The sequence below is a fragment of the Pseudophryne corroboree genome, unplaced genomic scaffold (assembly GCF_028390025.1).
Source record: "Pseudophryne corroboree isolate aPseCor3 unplaced genomic scaffold, aPseCor3.hap2 scaffold_734, whole genome shotgun sequence".
NCBI classification, from domain to species: Eukaryota; Metazoa; Chordata; class Amphibia; order Anura; family Myobatrachidae; genus Pseudophryne; species Pseudophryne corroboree.
Genome location: NW_026970315.1, coordinates 300169 through 309501, shown reverse-complemented (window position 1 = coordinate 309501; position 9333 = coordinate 300169).

The window sequence follows — 9333 nt, the reverse complement described above, 5'->3', positions numbered from 1 at the left end:
TGCTGTAATGTGTAACAAGGGCAAGCTGTCTGCTGTAATGTGTAAAAAGTGTACGATGTCTGCCATTATGTGTAACAAGGGCAGGCTGACTGCTGTTATGTGAAAAAAGTGTACGCTGTCTGCCGCTATGTTTAACAAGGGCAGGCTGTCTGCCGTTATGTGTAAAAAGTGTACGCTGTCTGCCGCTATGTTTAACAAGGGCAGGCTGTCTGCCGTTATGTGAAAAAAATGTACGCTGTCTGCCGCTATGTGTAACAAGGGCACGCTGTCTGCCGTTGTGTAAAAAAGGGGGATGCTGTCTGCCGTAATGTGTAAAAAGGGGACGTTGTCTGCTGTAATGTGTAAAAAGAGGACGCTGTCTGCTGTAATGTGTAAAAAGAGGAATCTGTCCGCCGTAAGGTGTAAAAGGGTCTCTACCTGGTGTAGTGGTGCTACTGTGCGGCGTAATTTGAATAATGGAGACTACTGTGCACCGTTTATGAATTGGTATTATTTTGTGGCCACACCCCTTAACCACGAAGCCACGCCACTATGTATTTTTGCGCGCCTACGGCGCGCACTGCCCCTGTTTTGCATGCAGGGGTGGAGCTCCAATGCCGTTTCTTGCACACACTGCTAAAATGTCTAGTTACGGCACTGTTGCTAGGTATCCACTTCCCTGAGCAGGCGCCCCTCACCAGATCCTCTCCAGGGGTGAGGGGGTGGACTTGGATGGGATGGGATGGGGGGGGGGGCCCAAGCCATTTTGTCGCACATGGGCCCACTGCTCGCTAGTTCCGCCACTGGGGGGCACGTCTAAAACTCTTCAGTCAGTTCTGGATTCATTCGGACCTGGACTCGTGGGTTTTACAAATAGTGTCCCAAGGGTACAAACTGGGGTTTCAAGAAGTTCCCCCTCACCGATTGTTCAAATCCGCCTTAGTCAGCAGGGAGAAGGTTTTTATTCAAGCCTCTTCGTGGTCCCGAAGCCGGACGGCTCAGTCAGACCAATCTGAAATCTGAAATCCCTTAATTTCTACCTAAAGAAATTCAATTTCAAGATGGAATCTCTCAGGGTAGTGATTTCCAGTCCGGGGGATAAAGGAGATTTCATGGTTTTGGTAGACATAAAGGATGCCTACTTACATGGTCCCATTTAGCCACTGCATCAAGCTACCTGAGGTTTGCAATTCAGGATTGTCATTACCAATTTCAGACGTTGCCGTTTGGTCTGTCCACGGCTCAGAGGATTTTCACCAGGGTGATGGCGGAAATGATGGTTCTCCTTCGCAAGCAAGGAGTCACAATTATCCCGTACTTCGATGATCTCCTGATAAAGGCGAGATCCAGGTACCAGTTGGTGCAAAACATCTACTCTCCCTGACAGTTCTTTAACAACATGGTTGGCTCCTAAACTTGCCAAAATCGCAGTTGGTCCTAATGACGCGGTTGTTGTTTTTGGGAGTGATACTGGACACAGAAGAGGTTTTCTTCTAGTCGAATGGCTCTGGAGATCCAGAGTCTGGTCAAACAAATTCTGAAACCAGCAAGAGTGTTAATCCATCAATGCATTCGGTTGCTGGGGAAGATGGTTGCGGCCTACGAGGCCATTCAGTTTGGCAGGCTCCATGCCAGAGTGTTCCAGTGGGACCTGTTGGACAAGTGGTCCGGATCCCACCTACACATGCACCGGAGGATAATCCTGTCTTCCAAGACCATAATCTCACTCCATTGGTGGCTGCACAGTTCTCACCACCTAGAGGGGCGATGGTTTGGGATCCAGGACGGGATCCTAGGGACCACGGATGCAACCCTCCGAGGCTGGGGAGCAGTCACACAGGGGGAAAACATCCAAGGAAGATGGTCAAGTCAGGAAAGTTGTCTCCACATAAATGTTCTGGAGTTAAGGGCCATTTAATAACTGCAGACACAGTACGCACTGGGACGGGTGCCCAGCATCCTCTACGGACTAAGAGAAAAGGATTTACCAGTAGGTATTAAAATCCTATTTTCTCTAACGTCCTAGAGGATGCTGAGGACTCCGTAAGGACCATGGGGATAGACGGGCTCCGCAGGAGACATGGGCACTTTAAGAAAGACTTTAGTTCTGGGTGTGCACTGGCTCCTCCCTCTATGCCCCTCCTACAGACCTCAGTTTGATACTGTGCCCAGTGGAGACTGGGTGCTTTTCAGGAGCTCTCCTGAGCTTTCTGACAGAAAGTATTTTGTTAGGTTTTTAATTTTCAGGGAGCACTGCTGGCAACAGACTCCCTCATCGAGGGACTGAGGGGAGAGAAGCAGCCCTACTCTCTGAGTTGCAAGGTCCTGCTTCTTAGGCTACTGGACACCATTAGCTCCAGAGGGATTGGTACGCAGGATCTCACCCTCGCCGTCCGTCCCAGAGCCGCGCCGCCGTCCCCCTCGCAGAGCCGGAAGATAGAAGCCGGGTGAGTATGAGAAGAAAAGAAGACTTCAGAGGCGGCAGAAGACTTCATGATCTTCACTGAGGTAACGCACAGCACTGCAGCTGTGCGCCTTTGCTCCCATACACCTCACATACTCCGGTCACTGTAAGGGTGCAGGGCGCAGGGGGGGCGCCCTGGGCAGCAATATAAACCTCTTTCGCAAAAATATAACATATATACAGCTGGGCACTGTATATATGTATGAGCCCCCACCAATTTTACAGTTTAAGCGGGACAGAAGCCCGCCTCCGAGGGGGCGGGGCTTCTCCCTCAGCACTCACCAGCGCCATTTTTTCTCCACAGCACCGCTGAGAGGAAGCTCCCCGGACTCTACCCTGCTTATACCACGTCAGACAAGAGGGTTGAAAAGAGGGGGGCACATAATTCGCAAATTACATACAGCAGCACTACTGGGCAAACATTAAGTTACTGTTTTATTCCTGGGTTATATAGCGCTGGGGTGTGTGCTGGCATACTCTCTCTCTGTCTCTTCAAAGGGCCTTGTGGGGAAACTGTCTTCAGAAAAAGCATTCCCTGTGTGTGTGGTGTGTCGGTACACGTGTGTCGACATGTCTGAGGAAGAAGGCTATATTAGAGAGGAGCGGGAGCAAATGAATGTGGTGTCTCCACCGACAGCTGATTGGATGGATATGTGGAATGTTTTAAATGCTAGTGTAAACTCATTGCACAAAAGATTAGACAAGGCAGAAGCTTTGGGACAGTCAGGGTCTCAACCCATGCCTGATCCTATGTTGCAGGGACTGTCAGGGTCTCATAAGCGCCCACTATCCCAGTTTGTTGACACAGATACCGACACGGATTCTGACTCCAGTGTCGATTACGATGATGCAAAGTTACAGCCAAAATTGGCAAAATCCATTAGATTTATGATTATGGCAATAAAAGATGTTTTGCACATCACAGAGTAACCCCCTGTCGCTGACAAGAGGGTACATATGTACAAGGGAAAGAAGCCTGAGGTAACCTTTCCCCCCTCACACGAGCTGAACGAGTTATGTGAAAAAGCTTGGAAATCTCCAGATAAAAGACTGCAGATTTCCAAAAGGATTCTTATGGCGTATCCTTTCCCATCAATGGATAGGTTACGATGGGAATCCTCCCCTAGGGTGGACAAAGCATTAACACGCTTATCCAAGAAGGTAGCCCTCCCGTCCCAGGATACGGCTACCCTCAAAGAGTGTGCTGACCGCAAACAGGAGATTACCCTGAAGTCCATTTATACACATTCAGGTACCTTACTCAGACCGGCAATTGCGTCGACCTGGGTGTGTAGTGCTGTAGCGGCATGGATAAATGCCTTATTTGAGGGGATGGATAGCCTAGACAAGGATACTATTTTATTGACCCTGGGGCATATAAGAGATGCTGTCCTATATATGTGTGTATGCAAACTACCGGTGGTGCTGCAGGGCCCACACCCTTTTACTTGTCTTGTAGAGCAGCTCTGAAGCTGTTACAGTGCCCAGCTGCTGCAAGAAATCAGCTTGAATGCTTCAGGGGCTTGGGCATGGCCAACATGAGCCCCACACCGAAGGAGGGTGGGGGTGTTTAATGCAAACTTGGGGTTATCCAAGCGCCGCAAAAGACCGCCATGCCCCGCATGCCCCTTTTCTCTTTTCATATACAGATGAGGGTTCCAGCCAACTTTGGCCCACTGCTTGGATGACATCACCGTATGCAAATCCGTCTGCTGCAGACCTTCCCCCAGGAATGCTTGCAATAGTTGTTGCATATGGTTTAATGTCTGAGGGTGCTTCAGTATTAGGCAGCCTTCCGCCCTCCCATGTTCATCTGAAAAGATGTGGTCTCCCTGCAGTTGTTGTCCCCAGACGAGAGTTCCCTTGTGCTTCCTCAGTTAAATCTCCTTAACTTGACGAGGGTGTGCCCGAGCAGCCGCCCTCCCCAGCCCTTTCCCAACACATACTTATCTTGCATATGAGATCTCTTGATCATGAAGATAGTTCTCACAGGTTGAGATTCATCCTGGCTCCGCTCCCCGCTGGAGAGCGCTGATGGGGACAGCAGCGGGGCTTCAGCAGCAGGGTGAGTATGTGTGGCCAGAGACCTCCCTTCCCATGTGCAGGCCTGCAGAGTGTGCCGCGCAGGATGGGGCATGTGACACTCTCCCTCCCTGGGGCTCTTCCAGATGTAGCTCCTCAGCAGTATTTTTCCCGGGCTGCGCGGCGCTCTCCCCGACTGGCATCCGCCCTGGAACACTGCCTTCCTCAACGCAACATCAGCAGGGGGCCCGGGCCTCATCACCATCCCAGGTCTTTCTCATGTATGTATCATGTATGTGTGTGTGATATATGTATGAATCATATATGTTTGTGATCTATCTATCTATCTATCTATCTATCTATCTATCTATCTATCTATCGTATGTGTGTATATATGTATCTATCATGTATGTATGTATGTGTTCTATCTATCTATCTATCTATCTATCGTGTGTGTGATATATGTATGTATCTATCATGTATATGTTATATGTATGTATCACACCTTCCTCTATACATATACATACATACATACATACATACATACATACATACATACATACATACATACACCTATATCTGTACGTACACTGACATACACACACCAACATCTATACATAAACACGCTGACCCCTAAACGTACACCAACGTACCCACATGTGAATCTATACATACATGTGCTGACACCTGGACATACACTGATGTACCCACACCTAACATCTATACATACACATGCTAACACCTGGACGTATACAGACGTACCCACATTTGCATCCATGCATATATAGATGTAGGTGTGTGTACGTCAGTGTACGTCCAGGTGTCAACGCGTGTATGTATAGATGCAGGTGTGGGTACGTCTGTGTATGTCCAGGTGTCAGAATGTGTATGTATAGATGCAGGTGTGGGAACGTCAGTGTAGGTTCAGGTGTCAGCGCGTGTATGTATAGATGCAGGTGCTTGTATGTCCAGATGTCAGTGCATGTATGTATAGATGCAAGTGTGGGTACGTCGGTGTATGTCCATTTGTCAGCGCGTGTATATATAGATGCAGGTGCTTGTATGTTGGTGTATGTCCAGGTGTCAGCATGTGTATGTATAGATGCAGGTGTGGGAATGTTGGTGTATGTCCAGGTGTCAGGGCGTGTATGTATGGATATTAGGTGTGGGTACATCAGTGTATGTCCAGGTGTTAGCGCATGTATGTATAGATGCAGGATAATAATCGCACAGCGTGCCCCCCACCAACCACAAACCTCCCCCACCCCCCTGTATGACATAAACACCGCTAATTCCACTTACACACAACAATTTCAGTTTGCGACCAGGAGCCGGCAATGTATGTGCACCCAAATGAAGCCACTGTACATGCCCTGCAGGCTGCTATGTACTGCACAGGTGCAACAAATTTAAATGCCCTATCTTTAAAATGGGGCATATTTTACTAAATTAAAAAAACCTGTAACTTTCTGTAAAACCTTAACCCCAAAAGGCACTACACTAACATCGGGGTGTAGAGTTGGATGTTGATCCAAGGCACCAACAGGCTAAAGCTTTGACTGTTCCCAGGATGCCTTGCACCGCCTCCTCTATAACCCTGACCAGTGGCGTAACTAGACCTTTGTGGACCCCATAGCAAAATTCTGAATGGGCCCACCAGCACTCAACAAGAATGAGTGGCGTTTGGGGTCAGAAAAGTAGAGGGGAAGGGGTCTGACAGAGTAGGGGGCAGGACATGAATGAATAGAAACTGAGGTGTCCATTATATAAAGAAATACAGTATGTGTGTCTGTGTGTATATCACACACACACATATAAGGGAAATTCAAATGCCCTCAATTATTGCGCCCATTACACTCTGGTTTAGGTGCACAAAGCACCTAAACCTGAATAAAGTAATGGGCGCGATCGTGAAAAGACACCGTTTGGTTGCCCAAATGGGTCTCTTTGCACACATTTCAGCTTGTTTCCCCTGGGGGTAGCGAGCTGAAATAAACATGTCGCACCCGTTGGCAGCAACATTAGAATAGCTGCTGACGGGCACGATTGAGGGAGGAAAGGGACATTTGAATCCAGCCCATAGATGCAATGTGAATATGTAATTTGTACCTTCCTATCTTAAAATGTATATAGTAGTGTATACACTAAAGGTCTTTCCGAACCCCCTAATCCTAACATTGTAATTTGCTTTAGGGCGCACCTCCAATTAGTCTAGTGTTTCGTATTTTCACATTAAATACTTTCTTGCATTGGTTGGTTAAAGATTAGATCGTATATTTTTCTAGATATAGCTGTGCATAGTCTACAAGGCTACATGCTTCTCCCCTAACTAGAGATGTGCAGCGGGCATTTTTCGTGTTTCATGTTTTGGTTTTGGTTTCGGATCCGCAGTTGTGTTTTGTATATGGACGCGTTTTGGCAAAACCACCCTTTCGGGTTTTGGATTCGGGTGATTTTTTTTTAAAACCTCAAACAGCTAAAATCATAGAATTTGGGGGTAATTTTGATCCTATAGTATTAAGCTCAATAACCATAATTTCTACTCCTTTGTTTCCAGTCTATTCTGAACACCTCACACCTCCCAATATTATTTTTAGTCCTAAAATTTGCACCAAGGTCCCTGGATGACTAAGCTAAGCGACCCAAGTGGGCAGCACAAACACCTGGCCCATCTAGGAGTGGCACTGCAGTGTCAGACAGGATGGCACTTAAAAAAATAGCCCCAAACAGCACATGATGCAAAGATAAATAAAAAAAGAGGCGCAAGATGAAATTGTAGTGTGTCTCTCCTGCTCAGTGTCAGTTCTCAGTAGTATCCTCATCAGTGCTCAGTATCACTGCTCATTGTCTTGTGCTGCATTGTGGTGCTCAGTATACTAGAGTACATTACTAACAGTCCAGTGCTGCATCTTGCTGCTCAGTGTCAGTTCTAGTATCCTCATCAGTGCTCAGTATCACTGCTCATTGTTTTGTGCTGCATTGTGGTGCTCAGTATACTACAGAACATTACTAACAGTCCAGTGCTGCATCTGGCTGCTCAGTGTCAGTTCTAGTAATCTCATCAGTGCTCCGTATCACTGCTCATTGTCTTGTGGTGCTCAGTATACTACAGTACATTACTAATACTCCAGTGTCTTGTGCCGCATATGGCTGCTGTAGGGTGCTGTGGTAGTGTCCTGTCACTGTGCATATGTCATCATTCCAGTCACAGTGATATCTGGTATCTATCTAGTGGTATCTAATTCCAGACATTACCACCGTCTAATTCCAGATATATTACTGGCATATAATTCCACACATTAAAATATGGAGAACAAAAAGGTGGAGGGTAAAATAGGGAAAGATCAAGATCCACTTCCACCTAGTGCTGAAGCTGCTGCCACTAGTCAAGGCAGAGACAATTCAATGCCATCAACATTATGTAATGATTATACGATACATTATATATCATATCATTGTATGGTTGTAAAATACAACTTAAAAACTTTAATGAATAAATACATAAAGTAGCTTTTATGTAACCTTTTTAAACCTATTAGCATAGACCGAATCTCATCGTGTGTATAGGCCTTTAGTTCAACAACAGCATGGGACCAGTTAGTGTGTTTTGACCACTGCACAGCACCTGGTGTTATATAGTAAGCACCACTATGGCATAGTATACAGCATTATGGGCCTGATATGAGTGTGACCAGCGGTGATGTGGAATGCAGTAGGAGGTGCTGTTTAGTAAGCACCACTTCTATATTCACCATGCAGTATATTGTGTGAATATAGAAGTGTTGGCTGTGTTATGTATTAGAGTAATTATTGCAGCTCCCAGCTAAAATTGCAACAATGTAATTTAGTGACAAACTGCAGAGATTAACCCTTTCTGTGGCTGCTGCACAACCTCTATTCATATCGCTGAATTCAATTAGGGAGATGTTCTCACCCCGCGAGCAAGCGCAGGTATATGCCACACTTATGGTAACATTGGATTTGCAGATATTTTCTTGCAGGGGTGTTTCTAAACAATTTGGCTTCAAACGCGTGCCCCCCGCCACCATTGGCATTAAAAATTGTGCCCCTCCCCCATATATATATATATAAAAAAAACTATACTTGCGTGAGCGCTCCGGACGGGATGGGGGGGCGTGACCTCACAAAAATGGGTATGGTCTCCATAAAATGGGCGTAGCCTTGCAGGCAAAGACTACCTTACACCCCAGTTCTTGACCCTGCACCAACAGACCTCGGCCACCACAGGGAAAAAAGTACAGTAATTTCCACCATGTTAAGCCCCACACATTAATGCCCTTTGGAACATATTATGTCACTGACCACAATATCTGTGATACACTATGCCCTACAGTAAAGCTTCTAATTACTTTTACAAAAACTGCTCAATGCCAAGAGTTTCACGTGCTGGGTGTTATGCTCATTGCCAGGGGTTTCACTCTCTGGGTGTCATGCTCATTGCCAGGGGGAACGCAGTAGGAGGTGTTATATAGTAAGCACCACTATGGCATAGTATATAGCATTATATATATTGTGAGCACTGGTGATGTTGAGTGCAGTAGAGCTGCTGCTGGGTAATTACAATTGACTACAACCACCAATATATTCTGCTGCACTATATATATGCAAAGCTAATTCTGCTGGGTAATTACAACTGACTACAACCACCAATATATTCTGCTGCACTATATCTATATTTGCAAAGCTAATTCTGCTGGGTAATTACAATTGACTACAACCACCAATATATTCTGCTGCACTATATCTATATATGCAAAGCTAATTCTGCTGAGTAATTACAATTGACTACAACCACCAATATATTCTGCTGCACTATATCTATATATGCAAAGCTAATTCTGCTGGGT